The sequence below is a fragment of the Furipterus horrens genome, unplaced genomic scaffold (genome assembly GCF_987537825.1).
Source record: "Furipterus horrens unplaced genomic scaffold, mFurHor1.1.pri manual_scaffold_5, whole genome shotgun sequence".
Lineage (NCBI taxonomy): Eukaryota > Metazoa > Chordata > Mammalia > Chiroptera > Furipteridae > Furipterus > Furipterus horrens.
Window position 1 is genome coordinate 95,687,080 of NW_028327175.1, and position 22,195 is coordinate 95,709,274.

At 42.0% G+C, this 22,195-nt stretch overlaps 1 protein-coding gene across 1 annotated transcript in view; it reads right to left on the reverse strand.

The window, feature by feature from the left end:
- POR (cytochrome p450 oxidoreductase) overlaps window positions 1–19,074 on the reverse strand; it is a 69,031-nt gene extending 49,957 nt beyond the window's left edge. The window contains exon 1 of the mRNA XM_090276864.1: window positions 18,992–19,074. The gene's annotated coding sequence lies outside the window, so the exon portion shown is untranslated. The remainder of the gene's footprint in view (window positions 1–18,991) is intronic.
- Window positions 19,075–22,195: the final 3,121 nt, after the last annotated feature.

Here is a 22,195-nt window from a genome sequence, read left to right on the forward strand (position 1 = left end):
CATCCCAATACACCCATGTTGCGGTTTTAATACCCAGTTGGAATACAAACAAGAAGCCACCAAAGAATGCATGAATAAGTGGACCAACAAATCGATGTTTCTCTCTCTTTCTCAAAATCAATAAATACATTTTTTTTTTTTAAAAAAAGCCCAATTCAGTCTGCGTGGACACAGCTGCTGGTCCCTGATGGTACTTTGACTGTTCCTTCTGGCTCCAAGAGAGAGGACTTGGTATCTGTAAACAGTGACAGAGAGGAACAGGAATGCCAGGACTCCTGGGCCTCCCCACTCAGGCACCTCAACAACCATTTGTGCCAGAATTTCCAGACTCTCCCTTCCAGCCTTCAGAAACAGGGGACTTACCACCTCCAACCTCCTCTCACCCTGCTCAAATGTTTACATTAAAAGATTTAAAATCAGGCCAGAAGTTGATCACCCACATGGTGTTTTTCTCTAGAATTTTCCTTCATGTTTTTCCATATATAAATATATTATACACATACATACATTCATACAAAAGCAAATAAAATGTATTCTATTTTATAAAACATTTTTTCATGTTGCTAGAGGATCCTTTATATTTTCTTTTGCTGTCCAATAGCCCCTTGATTTGATATACCATTATTTACTTAATTACTTCCCTATTCTTCATTTACTGAAATATTTTTAGTATTTATTTTTTTAGAGTGGGGAAGTGATGGAGAAAGAGAGGGAGAGAAACACTGATGTGACAGAAAAACATCTATCAGTTCCCTCTCGCATATGTGCTGACCAGGGACTGAATCCACAACCCAGGCATGTGCTGTGACCGGGAATCGAACCAACGACCTTTTGCTTCACAGGACGATGCCCAACCAACTTAACCACACCAGTCAGGGTGAAATATTTTTGATCACATAATATATTGTATATGGAAATAAGGGAGAAAAGATGAGAAAAGCAGAGCCCTGCTGTGCAAAAGTTCACAATCTGGTCAAGGGAACACTAAAACATTGCAGTCAAATGTGAGAAATGCAAGAAAATCAAAGTGCCGTGAGGATAGAGAAGTGAGTAAGCTGCTCCAGGAAAATGGGGAAATACTCCACAAATGGGCAGTTTTAGCGGTCTTGTTTCCAATAAGTGAGAGTAGCAGTGGATGCCCACTATAAGCATGCACTGAGCCTGGCACTTCTTGGGTGTATGTATGTTAATGTCTCAGCCACCTCACACTGAAATTATTATTACCTCCTAAATGATGAGCTCAATGCTCAGATTTCTTTAAGTGTTAAGTGGTTTGCGTGAGGTGGTAAGTGGTGGAGCTTAAATTAAAATGTGTGTCTGCTTCTGAAGTACATTTTGATTTCTTCCCTAAATAATATTAATAAAAGCATCTTTAAACAAAAAGCTTTCCACTCTAAAAATATTCTTTAAATTCCTAATAGATTTTAATTTATATAACTCTTGATACATGCATTGCCTTTAAATAGAATCAACCTCTAGCCAAGCTGATAAGGAAAAAAAAGGAAAAAAAGGACATAAATTGCCAATAAAGGGAATAAAAGAGGGGGACATCATTAGATTCCACAGACATTAATACTGTAGTATGGGAAATTACGAACATCATGCTAACATTTGATAACTTAGATGAAACAGACAAATTTTAATAGACACAACCAGAGCTCACCCAAGAAAAATAGAGAACCTGAAGAGTTCTCTAAAAGAAACCAAATAAAGTTAAAACCTTCATCAAAAATGAATACCAGAAGCAGACAGCACTGGTAGATTCTATCAAACATTTAAGGAAGAAATACCAACTCTATACACCATCTGTCAGAATATAGATTACCCAACTCATTTCATGAGGCCTGTGTTACCGTGATACAAAAACCAGACAAAGACAGTACAAAAAAAACTATAGACGAACATGCCCTATAAACATGGATGCAAACATCTAAAATATTAGCAAATTAAATCCATCAATATATAAAAAAGGATACTACATCATGACCAAATGGAATTTACTCCAGGAATACAGGTTGGTTCAATATTCAAACACAATGTAATTTACTGTATTGATAGGCTTTAAAAAACCCATATGATCATCTTAATAGATGGAGAAATAGCACCTGACAAAATTCAACATCCATCATGATGAAAATCCCGGGTAAACTAGGAATAATAGAGAACTACTTCGACCTGATCAAGAATCATGGACATGTTATTACAATAACAGGGTTATTGTTAGGATTAAATAAGATGAATTTGTAAAACGTTTAGAACAGTGTCTAGCACAGAGGATGTGCTGTAATAAATGTAGCTGTTACTACTAAAAATTCTGAATAAAAAATAAACAAAAAAATTATTAAGTACCTGTAGCTATGATATGAAAAAGAATGAACTACTGCTACACAAAATAACAGGGATAAATCTCAACAGATGTAATGCTGAATGAGAGAAGCCACACATAGAAAAGCATCAACCATTTATAGTTTAACTTCAATAGACAAAAGCAATCTATGGTGATAGATATCAGAATAGTGGTTATTTGGGGGCAAGGGTCATGAGTAGGAGACAAAAGGGAAGCTTCTGGAATGCTGGACAACGTGCAGTATCTTGACCTTGTATTTACAGGGTAGTTACAGGGGAGTTAATCTATATAAAAATTCATGAAGCTATACACTGAAGTTTTGTAAAGTTTACTATTCATAAGTTACTGCAAAATAAATAAGCATCTGAAATACAATAGCATATGTACTATGGCTCTAGATATGTAAGCATATTTATGTATATATATGCATAAGATGATACATAAAAGAATCATCACAAAATTATTACCTCAGGGGTGAGACTTTATTTTTTTTCCAACTTATAGCTTTTTAAAAAAAGAACAATGAGCATATGTTATTTACCTAATCAGAAAAATATTCTTAAAGCTGTCTTCTTATGGAAAAAAACAAAAAACAAAAAACAAAAAGAACCCCCCACCCAGGTCCTCAGGTCCAGTGATTCTCCTCTTGGAATGTGCTTCTCACTGGGGCCATTGACATGCTCACTGTAGCACAGCTTGTTTCAGCCCCAAACTGGATGCTTATGCTTCCAATTCCAAATTATAGAATGCTATACTGTAGTTAAAATAATTAATGAAATTAATGGTACGTTAGACTTCCAAAACATATTAAATAAAACAAACTGTTATATTCTCATTATGAAACCATTACTGACATAAAAGAAAAAGTATGTGTTTCTCCAGAAAATGATCCAGGAGGATATGTACAATAGTGACTTCCTCCAGAGAATGTCTAGAATATGATTAGGGTGGTAGGTATCTAAAGGGAACATCGCTTTGTCTGTCCTTTTATAACGAGACAGCTGATGTTCATGTGTTACTTCGGAAATTAAAAATAAATACATCCCTGGCTAGGTGGGTCAGTTGGTTGGAGCGTTGTCCTAATGCATCAAGGTTGAGAGTTCAGTCCCCAGTCAGGGCACATATAGGAATCAACCATAGAACAACAAATCAATGTCTCTCTCTCTCTCTCTCTCTCTCTCTCTCTCTCTCTCTGTGTCCTTTACTGTCTCTAAAAATCAATAAGTAAAAATTTTTTTAATTAAAAAAACTGAATACATGGGAGCTGGATTTCATACTGTTGCAAAAGGAGTTACAAATATGGAAAGAGAGCACAAGAAATGAACATTATGATGTTGGACTGAAATTGGAGGTATCCATATGCACAATGGGTTTTTAGTATATAAAGATATGTCTAAAAATGTGTATATGTTTATGTGTATATTTCCTAGTTTTGTCTGCTAAGAGGGCCTAGATGTAATGATAGCCCAGGAACAGGGAGTCTTTAGCATCCAGATCTTAAGTTTCTAAACCAGTGGTTCTCAAACTTCCTAATGCTGTGACCCTTTAATACAGTTCCTCATGTTGTGGTGACCCCCAACCATAAAATTATTTTCATTGCTACTTCATAACTGTAAATTCGCTACTGTTATGAATCGTAATGTAAATATCTGATGTGCAGGATGTATTTTCATTGTTACAAATTGAACACAATTAAAGCACAGTGATTAATCACAAAAACAATATGTAATTATATATGTGTTTTCCGATGGTCTTAGGCGACCCCTGTGAAAATGTCATTTGACCCCCAAAGGGGTCGCGACCCACAGGTTGAGAACTGCTGTTCTAAACCATTCTTCATCAAAAGGAACCAGGGCTCCTTAGAGAAACAACTGACTCGAGAACTGGGGCAGGAAAAGTAGTGAATGAACCTGAGGCACCTGGCTGTGTCAAAGAGTAGGGAAGGGCTCAAACAATGATGCGGACATGACCAAAGGACATAGAAGTCTACGGAGATGGGGAAGGGGTCCCACAGGTCAAATTTGGGACAATCTGAACATATAAAGACCATTAGTGATAGAGTATAACCCATAGGATAAAAGAATAACCTATGAGTCAATACTAATAGAAATACATAAGTGAATAAATACATGGGCAAAAAGAGAAAGTTCTTTCTTACAGTAGAATGCCAACTAATAAGTGTAGAAGAAATGAAAGACAGAAAATCACTAATCAGCAACCACCATAGTAATAACTGTTTCAGACAAGAATCATGAATGTTAAAACTTTTTAGTAAAAGGTTGATGAGAAACTTACTGATTACATAGGGAAAAACAGAACTTCATAACGGAGAACCTGCCTGACAGCACCATAACCAAGTGATCTAAGTTCACAGCGCCAATATTGGGGGAAAGTGAGGCCCCCTGCCCCTTGACATGGTGCTCTCAGTACACAATACCATTTCTGTGATATCTCGCCAAAAATAAATAATCTAAATTTATCATGAAGAAACATCAGACAAATCCAAACTAAGGGACACTCTACAAAGAAATGGCATGACTTTTTGAAAAATGCCAAGGTCATGAAAGACAAAAAAAGACCAAGGAGCCAGTCCACATCAAAGGAAAGTAAAAAGTGGTTATAGTTAAATGCAATCTTGGACCAGGAAAAAAATTTTTTTTCTCCTGTTATAAGACATTAGTAACAAAATTTGAATAAACTCTATAATTAGACTATATATTTTCAAAGTTCATTTCCTGATAATGATTATTGTACTATGGTTATGTAAGAAAATGTCCTTGATTTTTAGAAAATAAGTACAGAAGTACCTAGGGGTAAATGAGCACCATATCAGCAACTTATTCTCATGTCAAGAAAAAAATGTTTTAAAACATATATAGACAGAGAAAATGATAAAGCAAATGTAGTAGAATGTTAATATTTGCAAATTTTAAGTTAAGAGTAGTCAAGAATTCTTTGCACTATTTTTGCAACTTTTCTGTAAACCTGCCCTGGCTGGGTCACTCAATTGGATGGAACGTCATCCATGCACCAAAAGGTTGCAGCTTCGATTACGGGTCAGGGCACATGCCTAGGTTGCAAATTCGATCCCCTGTCACGGTGCATATCTGAGGCAACAGATCAATGTTTCTCTCTCACATCAATGTCTATCTATGTCTCTCATTTCTGTCCACCTTCTTCTCTAAAAGCAATTAAAAAACATATCCTCAGGTGAGGATTAAGAAAAAAGTAAAAGAGATACTGCTTTTACATCGGTGAGTACAGGATAGTTAACACTGAACATTTACAGTAAATAGAGATGGTATGCAGGCAACAAGAGTACATTACCCTAAGAAAATGGACAGGGCTCTCTTAAAATAGAGATTAACCTTTCACCAAGAAAACTACAGGCCTGGGACATGACTACCCACCATGCAGGAATTTGGGTCAGATCATCCTGTGTGGTTACTTTAGGTTACTGAGCTTGTCAGGCCTGCTATGTAGCCCCTTCTTGTTCACAGAGCTGTATTTTCTGTTGCTTATAACTAAAAGATTCTTAACTGATAAGAGGGAGTTTAGAGAGATTAGAATAAAATATCTCGGAGAAGGAAAAGGGGTTCAGAATAGCAGGGACTAATAATAGATGCCTCTGGCAGTGGGGGAAGAGCAGGGGTCCCACATGCCTCTTAGTGGCAGTGCCCCAAAGAGATGACAAGGTCCCAGGGAGATAGAGCAATGACTTAGGGAGGTGGCTGCCTGGCTGGGTTGGGGAGATCCCAGCAGCAAAAAACGAACTATCATTCTATAAGTGAGGCACAAAAACCAACAGACAGCACCCAGATCTGAAAGGACCATGTGAGAGACAACAGACTTCACTCTAGAGGCCACTATAGTCAGCTGGATAACTGAGGACCCCATAATGTGGGTGCTGCATGATGCCACATAACCTTGTCATGACTCCCAGGATGCTCCAAGAATGACTGCAGTGCATTCCTGCCAACTTGGAGCATGACATGAGAACTTAAGATCATCTGTAGAAAATCATTTTTCTCTACACCTGGCTTTGTGGACTGAGATTCATACCAGCTAAATAAGAGCGATAAAGAGCTTGCCTGTGGTGGGTTTAAATTCCAAAGACTAGAGAAAATGTGAGCAGGGGAGTGGAAAGGGGGAAAAGGGAAAAAGACCCCTTGTGTTATAGTGGGGAAGGCGTGCAGTGGGAGGCCCTAGCCCAGGGTTGCAACCACACACCAACTTGAGGACCACAGCTTGGGAACATACAGATTCGCCACTTATCTCTCCACCTGCTGAGAGTCAGAAACTCATTTCCTGCTCCTCAGTCCTGAGCCCTCCTAGGCCCTCCTCGGAGGGGAGATTGTCAGGGCAGTGGACAACACAGAAAGTAAGAATCAGAGTCCTGGGAAGTAATTTCAATCATTGTTTACCCATCATTCTCCTTAAGTCACATTTACACACATGCGCACACACACATGAATCTTGAAATCTCTCTGTGCCTCAGTTTATTCATTTATAAAGCAGGAAGAATACTGTCTCCCTCACGGGGGTTGTTGCTGGAATTATGTTAAGACAACAGATGTACCCAGTGTGTGACATCTGAATAGGGAAAAGTTAACTATTGTTCTGCTTTGTGCCCAGTGTACTGGGTGTGCTCAAATTAGGAAAATGCAGGTGAGTGGCAGAGTACTGCAGCTCTGCCCTGCCCCCAACCGCACCCTGAACCCAGTCTAGGTGACTACCAAAAGCTCCTGATTTCCTTTAAGAGTTTAAGAAATATGATCTGATGAAATCCAAATGCTCTGAAGAAATCCAACCTTTTCTAAGGGGACGTAAGGGTCTGGGTTGAGATTCAGAACCCCCAGAGTCTAGCCAATCCTGCTATTCAGGGAACCTGAACAAGCTGGAACTGAAAGCATCAGCACCCCTCCATCAGCCACTGCTCCTGGCCAGCAGGAGCACATTGAATTTGAAAGCACTGCCTGTCAATAATTCTTGATCAGCTCACCTTGACTTTCAACAGAAAAAAACCTTAATTTACCTACAGGTCATGTCACTTTAAAACTGAGGCAATACAAGTCCCTCTCACTAAAGGGGTGGAGGGTGGGGAATGGACAAAGGCCCCAGAAGGGAGGCAAAAGAAGACAATGCTGGGCAAAGGTCAGGCACAGCAGACTGCTCCAAACATGTGAAATAATTGTAAAAGGTGCAACAACAGCTGTTCTAGCCTGAAAGAACACAAATTTGTGGTCCTGACTAGTGTGACTCAGTGGCTTCAGTGCCAGCCTGTGAACAGAAAGGTGGCCGGTTTGACTCCTGGTCAGGGCACATGCCTGGGTTGCAGGCCTGGTCCCCAGTTAGGGACATGCGAGAGGCAGCTGATCAATGTTTCTCTGACATCAGTGTTTCTCCCCCTCTCTTTGTTCCTTCTTTCCTGTCTCTCTAAAAGTAAATAAATAAAATCTAAAAAAATGAAAACAAGAACACATAGCTTCGGACTCTGAACTCCTGCCAAACCCCAGTGCTCTTCTGTCCCCATTTTTTCTACCATCATTAGAAACTTTACAAACTTCCACGGGCCAAATGGAAAAGTGATGGCACTTAATCCAACTTCACCTGTTGGCTCTAGCGTGAAGAGTAGCCTGTACTTGTTCCAAACCATTTTAGCAGGGTTATTAAAAACACAACAACGTAAACGAGTCAGTAATGATCAGATGCCGTGGTGCTATAGGACTGCCCTGTGGTGTATATAAAAGCAACCACAATGATTATACCCTGCTTACAAGACTCTGCATCAGCACTAAACCATTAGATAATGACAGTTTCACATTGCCCTGACCACATTCTCTTAGGGAGTAGGAAGACAAAATCCTCTGAGGCTGGCCTGACATTATACCATGCTGTCAATGGACACAGGTACACTAGGTCACCCAAGATGCTCCTGAGTCTGACAGTGTAATGCTCCCTCTGACAGGCACTGCCAGGAGAGCAGTGTACTTGGCTGCAGCAAGCTGTGGAGACACAGCTGGGTTATGAGAGCACTGCACCGCTGCATCTGCTGTGGTTTCCCGTTAGGAAAGACTCCCACCACATCAAATAGCACACCTGCGAGAGGGGCAATGAGGACAGTTCCCCAGGTCACAGGACTGGGAAAAGGTGTCCTCTGTGCACTGACCCACACCCAAGAGGTTTAACACATACTTATGCAACACCCAGTGCAGGCAAGGTGACTGCTCTGTGCTTGGCCTCCATTAGGGGAGTAGATAGTTCAAGCAGCTTTTTCATTGTGACATCCCCACCTCAGCATGTAACTTCTAGGGCTGGTGTGAAGGACAGAAGACTGTGGGAGCGCTCAGCCCCAGCTCTGAAATGCCTCAGGCCAGAAATGACACACGTTACTTCTTTTCAGAGGCCATTAGCCAAAGTGACCCTGAAGAGGGATAAGAAAGGTGGGGGAGCACAGACACAGACAGTGCACAGTGAGTGCAGCTGCCACAGGTGTGTGGAGCTTGGCCGAGGTGATAGGGAGCCAGTGGCAGAATAAGTGGGAATTCAGTCGCTCAAGTACTCAACCTATAAAGTGGATTTTTAAAAATAAAGATATAATTCACACACCATAAAAGCCGCCATTTTAAAGTGTACATCCTACTGGTGTTCAGTACATTCACCCATTGTGCAACCCTCACTGCCAATCCCAGAACAGTCTGATCACCGCAAAAAGAAATCGCATGCCCATCATCAGTCACTTCCTATTCCTGACTTGTCCTCCCCTTTTGCTCTGGGCAACAAGAAACTGAACAAAAGAGCCTTTAGCAGCCATACACTATCTCTAACCCTGGGTCTCATCTGTTTTTTTCTAAATACAGTATTCCCTCACTTATCACGTGTATTACAGGTATTACGTTCTAGACTCCCCTGCAAAGTAGGAACCTTACATTTATTCTACACTCTTAAACCTACGTAACTTTAACAACAAACGTATATAGTACCACAAAATCCCATGATATAGTGAAAAATCCACAATAAATAATTAAATATAATTTTTAAAAAATCCCACAATACAGTGAGGCCGCGATAAGTGAACCGCGATATAGAAAGGGACTACTGTAAATACCAATTATAACAATAATTAACATAATTATACATTTACACTCTACTATTTCATTTTATCCTCACAACAGCCCTCTGAGATATAGGACCTATAATTATCAGAGAGGTTAAAGTCCTTGTCCAAAATCAGGTACTTGATATGTGGTAGAAGCAGGATGCAAACCCAGACTAAATACATCAGAGCCACCCTGTCATCCATTTGCATGCCCTTCGAAATCTTTTTTAGAACAAGGCAAAGCTACAGACAGAAGTTGCTTCCTTGAATGATCTGAGGTTCATTTTGCAGTTGACATCCTGGCTGTACCATCAGGATGGTATTAAATAACCCCTAGAGCCATGGTAGAAGCTGGTGACTGGCTAGTGCTATCCTGTATTTCTGTTCCCCGGGTGTTCAAGAGGCCTGGCATAACATGGTGCTCAATATATATATATATATATTTACTCAATGACTGAATCAACAAAAACCAGAGTCATCACTCCACACACGATGGTACGGCACGCTGGCCCTTCAGCCCTGAGCAGTTGAATAGAACCAGTGCTTCCTTCTGAGAACTCTTAGCTCTGCTTAAAGTCACCCATTAAGGGGCAAGAAAACAAGCCAGGCTTTTTGATTTTCACAGCAAAATGACAGACTACTACTCATGAGATGTGCTTAAAAACCTCAGGACCTCCACTGTGGAATATCTGCTTCCTACCTCTGGCAAAGGACCTCTCCCTGCTCGCTCTCCCAGATTCTTCTGCTTTACCCCTGCCTGATAAAATACATCACTCTTGCTCCCATTCCCTAAAGCTCTGCCCTTACTGTTATACTAGAGCCTGAAGTTCTCTGCCCTCACCCAGGTGGGTCTCAGAGAGGGCTGGCTACCTGTGGGTCATGCTCTTATGTTCTTTAGAACATTTCCTTTTCCTCTAAGCCATCATCATCCTCTTTGGTTTTATCCACACACAACTGCAGTCCCAGTAACTCAAAGAGGACCTAGCACACATGAGGTACTCTACAAGTGCCTGCCGAGTACAGAGGCTGCAGCCACTGCCTTATTCAATGAACCTTATATGAAGACCCAGAGAAAAGTGCTTCCAGCGATAAACTGATCTGCTTACTCTTTTCCAATGTTTGCTGTGCAATCCCATCCTTCCTTGCCTTGCCTTCTAGGAAACTCTGAGCTGAATTTTATGCTCAATCACAATAGCTTCCCTTGACTACATTTTTGGTACAATTATCTGCCTCCCAGGGTCCTCCTCTCACTTACTAGTTCTTTCCATGGTTTTGGTTTTGCTGAGAAGAGTGTGGGACTTCAAATTCGATAAACTTAAAACCCAGCTGATCCATGAAAAAACATGGGCCTTGTTGATAGACAGAACTTGGTTCAAACTCCAAATATGCCACTTACAAACCATGGGACCCTTTATTTATCACATTACTTATCACTCAGCTTCAGTCCTCACAGTTAAGATCATCACATGAGATATCAAACACACAGCACAAGACCTGACATACAACACATTCTCAAAGGTTAAACTAGATCCCTTTGATTGATTTCATTAGAATTTCTTAAAGATTTTATTTATTTATTTTTAGAGAAAAGGGAAAGGAGGGAGAAAGAGAGGGAAAGAAGCATCAATGTGAGAAAGATAGATTGACTGGTTGCCTCTCACACGCCCCCAACTGGGGCCCTGGCTCGCAACCCAGGCATGTGCCCTGACTGGGAAATTGAACCCACAACCTTTCAGTTTGCAGGTTGGCACTCAAACCCCTGAGCCAGACCAGCCAGAGCAGAACTTTTAAAATAAAAAAATTTATTCATGTTTTTGGCATCCAGGTAACTGACCTAGAAATATCTAGAAAGTTCTTTCTCTTCTTAATGATTGTTGAATTATTAAATAAACTATCAATTGTGGGAGGAACTTGAAATGTTTAAAATGTCATACCTAGATGGAAAATCAAAATCCTATAACAAGTTCATATGGCACCATAGAATAATCTTGAAAAATAGAGATCAGCCCCAATATTGACAGTCACTATGTAGGAGAGAGCTTAGCAGTACACTTGGGAGAGAGAAGTCATAATCATTCATTCATCCACTTATTCCTCCATTCACCCAGTTAGTATTTATAGAATGCCTACCTTTACACCTGGTACTGTTGCATGCACTGGCTTACACTCATGGGAATGACGGGGAAGTTCCCTGTACTCACTGAACTCACATTCCACTCCAAGCATTTTGCCAGTAGGGAGAAGGAGATTTAGATTCCTTTTATTTTATTGTAAGCCAGTTCCATTATGTAAGTAGATGGAAAGGGAAAAAAAACACTAAACAGTAAGACAGTGAGCCCTGGCTGGTGTGGCTCAGTGGATGGAGTGCTGGTCTGCGAACCAAAAGGTCGCTGGCTTGATTTCCCGCCAGGGCCCATGCCTGGGTTGCGGGCCAAGTCATGTGAAAAGCAATCAATTTCTCTCGTGCATTGATGTTTCCCTCTTTCTCCCTCCATTCCCCCTTCTTTCCCTCCCTTCCCCTCTCTCTAAAAATAATAAAATAAATAACATCTTTAAAAAGATGAGGTTTCTTCTGTTTAAGAAGTACAGCAAAATTTTTAAAAATAAGACAGTGAGAGCGATTCTAAGTTCTTGAGCAAAGGAAGATGATAAAAACAGAGCTGTGAGGTCCATCTAGCAATGGTACCATGGGCAGGTCTTGAGAGATGGGGAAGAGAGGGAAGGAGGAATTATGGACTCAGGAAGCCAATTGGGGGTCTAGCGTAAACAGGAAATGGCAAGGGGCTACTATAACACCATGAAAGACATTCAAAGACTAAAAACTGACAGGACAGCATGGTGGTGGAAATCTAGAAGGAATACAGGGAAAAGGGACAGATGTCATTTGTCCTTAAAGTTTTAGAGACCGGGAAGATGGTGAGTTCACTAACTGGGATAGAGACCTTGCTGGAGGTGCTTCCAGGTAGGCCAAGGGCTTTTTCATCTCTGTTGTTGTACTAAATGACCTTTCAGAGTTTGCAAATTACATCAATAAGGTACTGCATCCAACATGTTCACATAACACTGTGGTTTCTTAAACAATCACAAAGGTTCTGAAACCCTTAGCTGAAACCAACAAATGCTCTTCCTCACAAGACCACAAATCTCTGACTGGATGACTGGAATGTGTCCCAACCTAAACTCCACCCCTGAAAGTCTTGGACACAATTGGCTAGTACATTCTCCTGTGTATTCAAGAACCACCATTCCTGTTTGCAGTGTTGAAAACTGAACCCAAATGACCTACAGATACAGAATCAACACATGTTTCAGAGAAGGTGAGCATAAGTTCATGTGCTCCTACCCAACCCTCAAACCTTTGTACAGACCCAGCCTACCCAACGCAATGATGATGCATGCCTGTGAGGATCAAAGTACTGCAAGATCATGGTGCTCTTACATAAGCACCAAAGGAAGAGGGGATGCAGAAGGCTGAGCTCGGCAAGCCGGGAGGGAAGGGCAGGACCAAAGGAAAATGCACTAAAGACAAAGGTAAGGGAAGTTAAAAAAATGACTAAACGTAATTCATAAATCTCACCTGGAAGTAAATTATGTAAGTTCCACATCAGAGGGCACACCCCACAGAGCCCATCTTCCTCTGTTATTACAACCAGGTAGACAAAAGCCAACTATTTCCATTCTATTTTCCTACCACCGGATGTCTCCTAAAGAATCCAGTTCTCTGAGAAACAGTCCACAGCTGATGGTATCCCAGTTTGACCCATCATTGTATTCTAGTTTAGCCTGGAAACTGATTCATTTCTGGGAGCATCTGTACATTCTCTCAGCTGTGTATGCGCACTGTGCAAAGGAGAGTAGAATGCCTCACCCTCCAGCACTCCAATTAAAGGATAATTCTCATATTTCCCCCCAATATAGTCACCTCTTCATAAGTAAAATAAATAAGCCTCCCACATCAGTTTTCTCCACAAGCAAGAAAGACCAGGTCACCTAGGTGCTTTATTCAAAACATACCCAAGTGTTAACTAAGTTGCCACACCAACCTGCAGCAGGCATAACAGAGGCTGATGAACTTGGCTCCAATGGACCCAACCAACAGGAGCCACTAGCCTTCAGGTCCTCTGCCACCTTCACACGTACACACGCACAGCAACGACAATAACAGGTATACAATTAATGTAAACACCTCACCTGGGGAAGGGTTTGGGAAAGGAAAAAAACTTTTAGGATGAGGAGCTCTAAAACGGTATGATACAGATTCAGGCAGAGGAAGGTTCCCAAATGATGAACTCACCCGAGAGACAGACACTGGGCAAGAAGAAAGTCTGAAAAAGCCCAATACATGAAAACACTTCTGTGCTGGTCATATCACTGACCTATTGAAAAGCTTTCCCATCACTGAGCACAGTTCACAGCCACCTTCAGATAAGCCCTAATCAATACAAGCCTCATGCAATCTACACCCTATATCCCCCAGAGGGGTTGTGCCTCGGTGGGCTCCCTACTTACCCTCCAAGTACCAAGTCAAATGTCACCTCTTCTGTGGAGCCTCACAAGACTCCCTTCCACCCACATAAAGGCAGCTCGTCCTGAATGCTCCCCAACACACACAAGGATAAGCACCTCACTTGCATTATCTAGAGAATGAACTCAACATACTCTGTCATAATTGTTTACTTCTCCTCCCTGGCAGAGTTCTCAAGTGCCTGAACCAGGCCCTAGACATAAAAGCTTATAGACCCCGTAGACCAAATATGTGGTTTTTATTTTTATTTTATTAAAAAAGAATTTTTAACCTAACCAAGGACATTTTTTTTTAAAAATTGCTTTTAGAGAGGGAGGATGGGAGAAGGGAGGGAGAAAGAATAACATCTATGCAAGAGAGAAACATCAACTGGTTGTCTACCCCTCGCACCAGGACCAGGGATCAAACCCACAACCTAGGTATGTATCCTGACCGGGAATCGAACCTGAAACCTTTCGGTTAGGGGATGATGCTCCAATAAACTGAGCCACACCAGCTAGGGCCAAATGCAAATAATTTAAATGTAATTCCACAAGAATGAAAACACTGCCAAGTAAGCACTACTGCAGAAACACGTATGGGAAGGAAGTGGATCCAGGCTTCATTCCCCCACTTCATGGATGAAGAAAGTGAGGCCCGGCATGGACCACTGCCTATAAAAGCTGCTAAGCTGCCTCTGACTCAGGAGCTTCTCCCTTCCTGCCAGTGAGTCCTAGTTTCTATAAAATGCCAGATAACAGAACCCTCTAGAGCCCTGGCTGGTGTGGCGCAGTGGATTGAGCGTAGGCCTGAGAACCAAGTGTCGCTGGTTTGATTCCCCGTCAGGGGTTGCACGTTAGGTCCCCAGTTTGGGGGCACGTGAGAGGCAACACACATTGCTGTTTCTCTCCCTCTCTTTCTCCTTTCCCCTCTCTCTAAAAACAAATAAATAAAATAATAAAAATATTAAAATAAAATATTTTTTTAAAAAAGGAAAAGAACTCTATAGGAAAACTGATTTTCTGTAGCCTATATAATAAAAAATAAAGAAATAACAGGCATCATCCATCAGATATTTACTTCACTTATCTTTCTTACACTATAATGAAATGCACAGTGAAACACACAAGACATGCTTATTTGTGCTTTGTGGTATTGCAAGTGAGGAGGAACAATCATATTATTAAGTACTTATATATGTATTAGGAGATTTCCCTTCCGCCAAAGCAAATAAACAAAAAACCAATCCTCTTCAGTCAGAAAATGACATACAGCATAAAAAGTGAGGACTCTGGAAGAAGATGGCCCTGGGTAAGGCCTCAGCTTCACCCTCATAGCCTTGAGCAAGTGATTTCACTGCTGAGCTCCCACCCCAGCTATGAAATGGGCAAGAAAATACCAGCTTTTTGGGGTCATCAGAAGAACTTAAGATATGTGTGTGTGTGTGTGTGTGTGTGTGTATGTACACACAGATATGCATACATAATACAAACTTGGTACAGAGTCTGGCATAAATTTTTCTGAAATAAAAGCATCTCTGCCATTATCAGTCTCTGCAGCTGACCTTAGAATTATGAACTACAAAAAAAAAAACAAAAAACAAAAAACGAGTCTCTGATGGTGGGAACATAACAAGATATCATTTTTGGAGGGGAGTTTAGCAATATATATTGACATTTAGTCACACCATTTCTACAAACATACTCTCCTCTCTCTCTCTCTTCTGCATCCTTTTTCCCCACAGAAAAAAGTGTCTCAGTGTAAGGCTACAGAGGACATTCACAGTCTATATTGCATATTTTTATAACAGTACTTTTTTTATAATGAGCACTTAAAATTTTTTGTAAACAAAAAATGCATTTCTATAAAAAGTTATTTCTCCATTTCATTTTAATTTTTAAATGAATCTCATATATAATAAGTTAAATCCCAAATGATTTATCACCATTTAATAAACCATGAGTGTTATTTGTCTCCCCCCATCAGATGATCAGATCTATGGGGGATTTGTCTACTTGCTATACACCCCTGTTACCTAAAATACTGCCTGTTACATAGTCAATATTTGTTAGATAAATACACTTAAAAGATGACAAACATTGTTCCAGCTCTTCCATTTCTAAGAATTCATTATGCAAAAATACTTGCTCAATTGCACAAGATAAAGCACAAGACTGCTCATGCAGAATTCATAACAGCAAAAAACCCCATAAATTTTTTTCAGTAACACTGGTTACTAGAATATTCTGCTATTTTTAAAAGAATGAGGTTTTTAAAAAAGAATGAGCCCTGGCTGGTGTAGCTCAGTAGATTGACTGTTGGCCTGCGGCCCGAAAGGTCGCCAGTTCAATTCCCAGTCAGGGCACATGCCTGGGCTGCGGGCCAGAACCCTTGGTCAGGGGTATGCAAGAGGCAGTCATCGATGTTTCTCTCCCTTTCTTTCTCCCTCTAAAAATAAATAAATATATATATTTTTAAATTTAAAAAATTAAAAAGAATGAGGTAGATCTCCCTACATAATGATATAGAGATACCATGTTAAGTAAGTAATAAAAAGCAAGCCTCATAACAGTGTGGTTAGTTTCATCAACACTTTGTGTTTAAAATTAAAATAGTAAAAAATTTCTGTTAAGTTTTAAAATTTTAGATAGTTTTTATATGTGAAAAAAATATCTAGAGAATATAGACTGCACCACAAGCAGATATTTTTTTTGTCTCAGTGAAAGGCTATGAGGAATGTTCACTACCTATAGTGCATATTTCTGTAAGTTTTTAAAATAATGAGCACTTCATATTTTTGTAAACAAAAAAAATTTACATTTTTAAATAAAAACAGTCATTTCTCCACTTCACTTTTTTGGGGAGTTTTAATTTTCGAATGAATCTGACATGTAAAATAAATCCCAAGGCACTAAACTGAGGCCCATGAGTCTGGAGTGGTTTGCTGAAAGAAATGCAGTGCTAGTGCCAGAGCTGGAACTCAGGTTCCCTGACTCCCAATCCAGTGCTCTGCTCTTTCCTAAAGCACAAAGAAGCAAAGATATTATTGTAGGGGCAGCTGGGCTCTCTGCAATCATTAAAGGTCTTACAACTATAAAGAAGCTTCCATCAGGGGAAAAAAGTGTTGCTTAAGAGCTAGATTCTCGTTAACTTAAAACGTTCGTTCCATGGGATTTAACAAGTAAATGTACTGGATCTGCCAAGAAGTTGATTTCAAATAGTCTATCTTCTAAAAACACATGGATTTACTCAGATCCTGATTTTTAAAGAGGCTCAACCCAGTCATTGGCAGGTCCTAAAATTTCAGGTTCCTCAGGTAAATGACATCTCCTTTGGCCGATTACAAACTCATACCACCCAGGGATATTCACCTGCCTGACTGCTGCTGGCTGCAGCCAATGCTGCCATTTCTAAGGGCTGAAGTCCAATATATCCCCGGGGTTCTTTTTATCTCAAACCTACTTGTCCTCTTAAGTGCTAGACAAGAAGAATTTTAGAGTTAAGACCACTCTGAAGTTTTCAACACCACAACACAACTGGAAGCTAATATTCCATTCTCTGGAATGCAGACCTTTTTTTGGGACACTTGAGACAATGATTAAGCTATGTGCCCAATGAAACAGCTTCCTACATTAAGAGTATGAAAATCATGAAAAGATCAGGAACTCACGCTATCAAAAGGGAAATAACTCCTTAGAGAGACAAAAATAAAAGATAGCAATCCCTTCTGGCCTTCCTGCTTTACTGAGACTTTCGGACTGTTTTCTTGATCAAGCCAACCTCACAACCACTCAGAGGGGATTTGTGTAGGCAGAATCTGTGAGTGGTTAATGAATCAATGGCTTCTCCCCAAACAACAGGAATTACAGGATTACACAGTGGGGAGGATGAATCCAGAGGGTTAGTTAACTGCTCAGCTTAAAGGAATTTAAGTTCTCAATGTCACCCTCCCTCCAAAATCCTCTCCTTTGATCCACAGAACCTCAGTCCTGTGGGGGCAACAGGGTGAGCTGCATCACTGTCTGCGCAACTGAGGACACAGCGACTCCAGAAGTTAAGTGTCCTGCCAAGTGTCAAGATGCGTACCCAGGACTATCCACTCCAGTCCTGTCTCCCTTGGTGCGAGCACTATACTCTAGCTTGGCCGAGCTCAAAGGAAAGGCTGCATTTTGGGGTCCAACAGAGGAGGCAGTCACGTTCATTAAAATAACCCCAATCTCCTCAGTATTGCTCACCAGTTTACACAATGGTGACTAGACTTAATAAAAAGCAAAAAGTCGAGGTCAAGTTCCCGCCGCACAGGAGACGTCGACCTCTTCTTACCCAACTGCTCCCATGAGCTAAGACATAAGTAAGGGTGTCACAGCTGCCAAGGCACCTGCCTGCGAGAGACACTACCCCCACAGGGATGCCGCCAAGGCACCTGCCTGCGAGAGGAACTACCCACCCACTCACCCCCCATCCCAGGATGCCGGGGCCTCGCCCACACGCAGGGCGATTCCCACAACAGGTTGGGCTGACTGGCTCCCTGAGCCCTGGACTAAGCCCACCTGACGCTGCTGGATCGGATTCGGGTCTCATTTGCACTCATAGAGCGCCTCTTACGTGAGTTAACCCCCAAACTGGTCGCCTCGAGGCCCTTCGTACCACCGGGGAAACTGAGATTTGAAGAGAAAAATTGGTTTAGCCTGAAGGGGGAACGGTGCGGGCTCTAGGGCCAGAGCCCTCTGACGCCGAGAACCAAGCGGCCCTGCAGGCGTCCTTGGCTGTGGAAAGGATGACCCTCAGGCCGTCGCAAGAGGTAGGCTCCAGGGGAAGGGCCATCCCGGGAAGAGCCACCCGGGGAAGAGCCGAGGTGGGAGCCGCGCTTTCTAAACGAGCCTCGGGTGAGACACTCAGACACCCGGCCCAGGAGCGCGTTCCTGCGCCAAAGGCCCGAGCAATCGCGGTGACCGTAAGGTGTCGGGCCCCGCAGCACCCGCACCCCTAGACCTGGGGCCCAGACCTTATCTACCCGGTGCGCCAGACTCCCCTGTCTCACCTGGAGCCGCGCCGCAGAACTCCCCAAACTGAGCAGGACACAGGCCTGCACCACTGAGGTGCTACCACCGCCCGCGCCGAACGTGGGGGTGGGGGCGTGGCGGTCGTCAACACCGCCCCGCCCAACAGGGCCGCGCGCGCGCTCCCGGAGCCCAGGTTCTCCCCCGTGTTCTTGGTACGGCCCGGCCCGGCCCCGCCCCGCCCCCACAGCTTCTCCTTTCGGCACCCGAGTGTGAGACGGGGCACGTGTTCCGTGGAGGGCGGGACTTCTCGGCGGGCCGCTTCTCCAGACGCTAAGTTGCGGTCCACAGGCTTGCTGCCCACCTTCTCGGCCATGGCTGTACGCTGTGGCGTCTGGCCTGCTACAAGCAGTAGGTAGCATGTGTTGGCCGCGTTTTTTTGTCTCCCGGCCCTCAGTTTCCTGATCTGAGGCCGCCGTGTGCACGGATGATCCGGGTCCATCCCGGAATGATGGCCTACTTCAGTTGGGGGCGGGAAGTGACCAGGCAGGGGCGAGGACTGGAGGGACCAGAGGAGGAGGCAAAGGGTGCCTCTGGTTGGAAGGGTCTGTCTGTCTTGTTCCTGCGTAAGACTCCCACCTCTGCCTCATAGTGCGGTTCCTAAGTTATAAATTATAGGTGTCGATGTAAGAATGTCCAAACCTAATTTATTTGACCCAAAGAGAGTATATCCTGGAGGCAAGATCTCATCAGGCTGAAAAATATGCTTCAAAGACATGAGAGTTTGCAACTTCTTTTATGTATTTGGAATAAAGGAGGGAATGTAAGGGAAAGTACATGAAGGTGGGAGAAAGCAAGGAGAAGGAGGCGATCTGATTATACAGCAGCGATTTTCAACCTTTTTCATCTCATGGCACACGTAAACTGATGACTAAAATTATGCAGTACACTAAAAAATGTACTTTTTGCCGGTCTGACGAAAAAAGGTGTAATTTTGACTTATTTACACCAGATAGCTATTGTTGTGTTGGCTGGCATCATTTTTTAAAATTTGACAACCTAGGGGAAAAGAGGTCAGTGCCCCTGACTAGATAGTCAGGTATTGCATGTTTTAAAAAGTCTTACAGCACACTGGTTGAACATTGCTGGGTTACAGTATAGTGAACAAGATTATGTACTCTCTTGAGAGTGGTCATTGCTTTAGGAGGGGGGTCATTTCAGAGGTGTGTTAAACTGGATGCACAGAAACAATAAACAGGGTTTGCTTAAGGCAAAGATAGACCTTTTACCAAAGAAGTTATGCTTGACTACTCACCATGATCTGCCCAGTTAAGGATTTATGATCAGATTATCTTGTGAGGTTACGTTCCATAGAACCTCTTTTTCATCCACATAGGGTTCTGGTGATTAGCTGATATAACTCCGGTTCCTGAAGGATTTAGCTCAATGGAATAGTAAGTGCTCTAGAAATATGTCATTACTATTATTACTGCTACTATTATTATTACAGGCTCTGCTGCAAATTCCTTTTGGAACAGTGAGCAGTTCACTTAGTTCAGAGCTGGTTCTCCTTTTTTGAAAACGGAACCTACCGACAACCAAATACTTTGAAAATAGTAAAGTACTATGTAGAGGGAATTTTTACTATGTCCCCAGTTTCAGGCTGCCTATATTCAGGAACCAGTCCTTCCAAGAGATTTGATGAATGCAGTAGCTCGCAGGGTGTATCACACTGTGTCCAATTAACAGACCGAACATATAACTCGTACACTAGGTCCTCAGGAGAGTAGGAGGGAAATTCATTACTCAGATCTCTGATACTTCCAGCTTTTCAACACCTTTTTGACCATCTCCCCTGGGTGTCCCAGTGAGGTTTTGAAACTTTTACACTGGATCCTTGCAACTCACTCTGTGAAGCCAGGACTCATAACAGTGAGTTCTATCTAATAACAGCATCTCTGAGGCAGGAAAATGCATTTTCTTTTGCTTTTTCCATTGAACCAGTAACTGAATTCCATGGATTCTCTCTAGGACCTCCCCATCTCCTCACCTTTTCTTTTTCCCCCAGCTGTAGTTCAGCCCTACCTGAGTTGACCTTTGATCAAATGGATGATCTCAGCAGTTCTTTTGACTATGCATGACTCCTCTAGTTTCTTCTACACCAACTGTTAGGAAAACTTACTTATATAATACTGCTGTGTTTACTGCCCTACCTTCCTGTCCCTCTATCCTTCCTCCTCAAAACACACTCTTACTAGCCAGCTGGGAAAAAACAGTAGGTAGATACACACCTCACACCTTACACTAATTCAAGGTGGGGGGGACCCCCAAAATGGATTTTATTTATAAAATTGTGTTATTCTTGCGTGTTTAAACTTTAGTCACCTTCGAAGTACTCTCCATTTGCTGCAATACACCTATCAGGATGTTTCTTCTGTTGCTTAAAACAGTTTTTGAACTCATTGGTTTTGATGCCTTTTAGTGCTTCCTCCAGTTTTTGTTTCACCTCTTCCACATCAGCAAAACATTTCCCTTTGAGGACTTCTTTCATCCGGGGAAACAAAAAAAAAAAAAAAAAAAGGCACTCAGGGTGAGATCGGGTGAATAGGGAGGGTGGGGCATGGGAATCATGCCATTTATGCTTAAAAACTGCTGAACACTCAGCGCGGTGTGGACAGGTGTGCTCATAAATGACCCATTGTGAAATGGTCAAGCATGTTGAGTCCTCGAAAAATTCACTGAAGCTGAACACAGCCTCTCACAACAACGCCAGCTGGTACACTGATACAGATGTGTTCCTAGAACACTCACCTAGCAAGGGGAAGCCTATGCTACAAGGGACCCACCATCCAGAAGATAATTCAGGTATTTTAGGGGTTCCCCCACCTCGTATAAATTCCTGACAGATGAAATATTTAAATCATTTTTAAAAGCAAGAAGAAAAATGAAAAGTCCTACATGAAACCATGGAGAATTTGTTTCAATCTACAAGAGGCCTTTCTGAGTTATGACACAAAACCCAGACACCAGAAGTGAGAAGACTGAGAAATCTGCCTAGGTAAAAATCAAAACAATGTGTGATAAAAATCTACAGGCAAAGTCAAAAGAAATGCCATAGTAGGAGGAAATATTTGCAATTATTAATAGTCAAAGGACTAGTTTCCCTAATAAAGATCCCCTACAAAAAAATAAGAAAAAGCCTGATTATCATAAATGGGGACAAAATATGAATCATCAGTTCACAG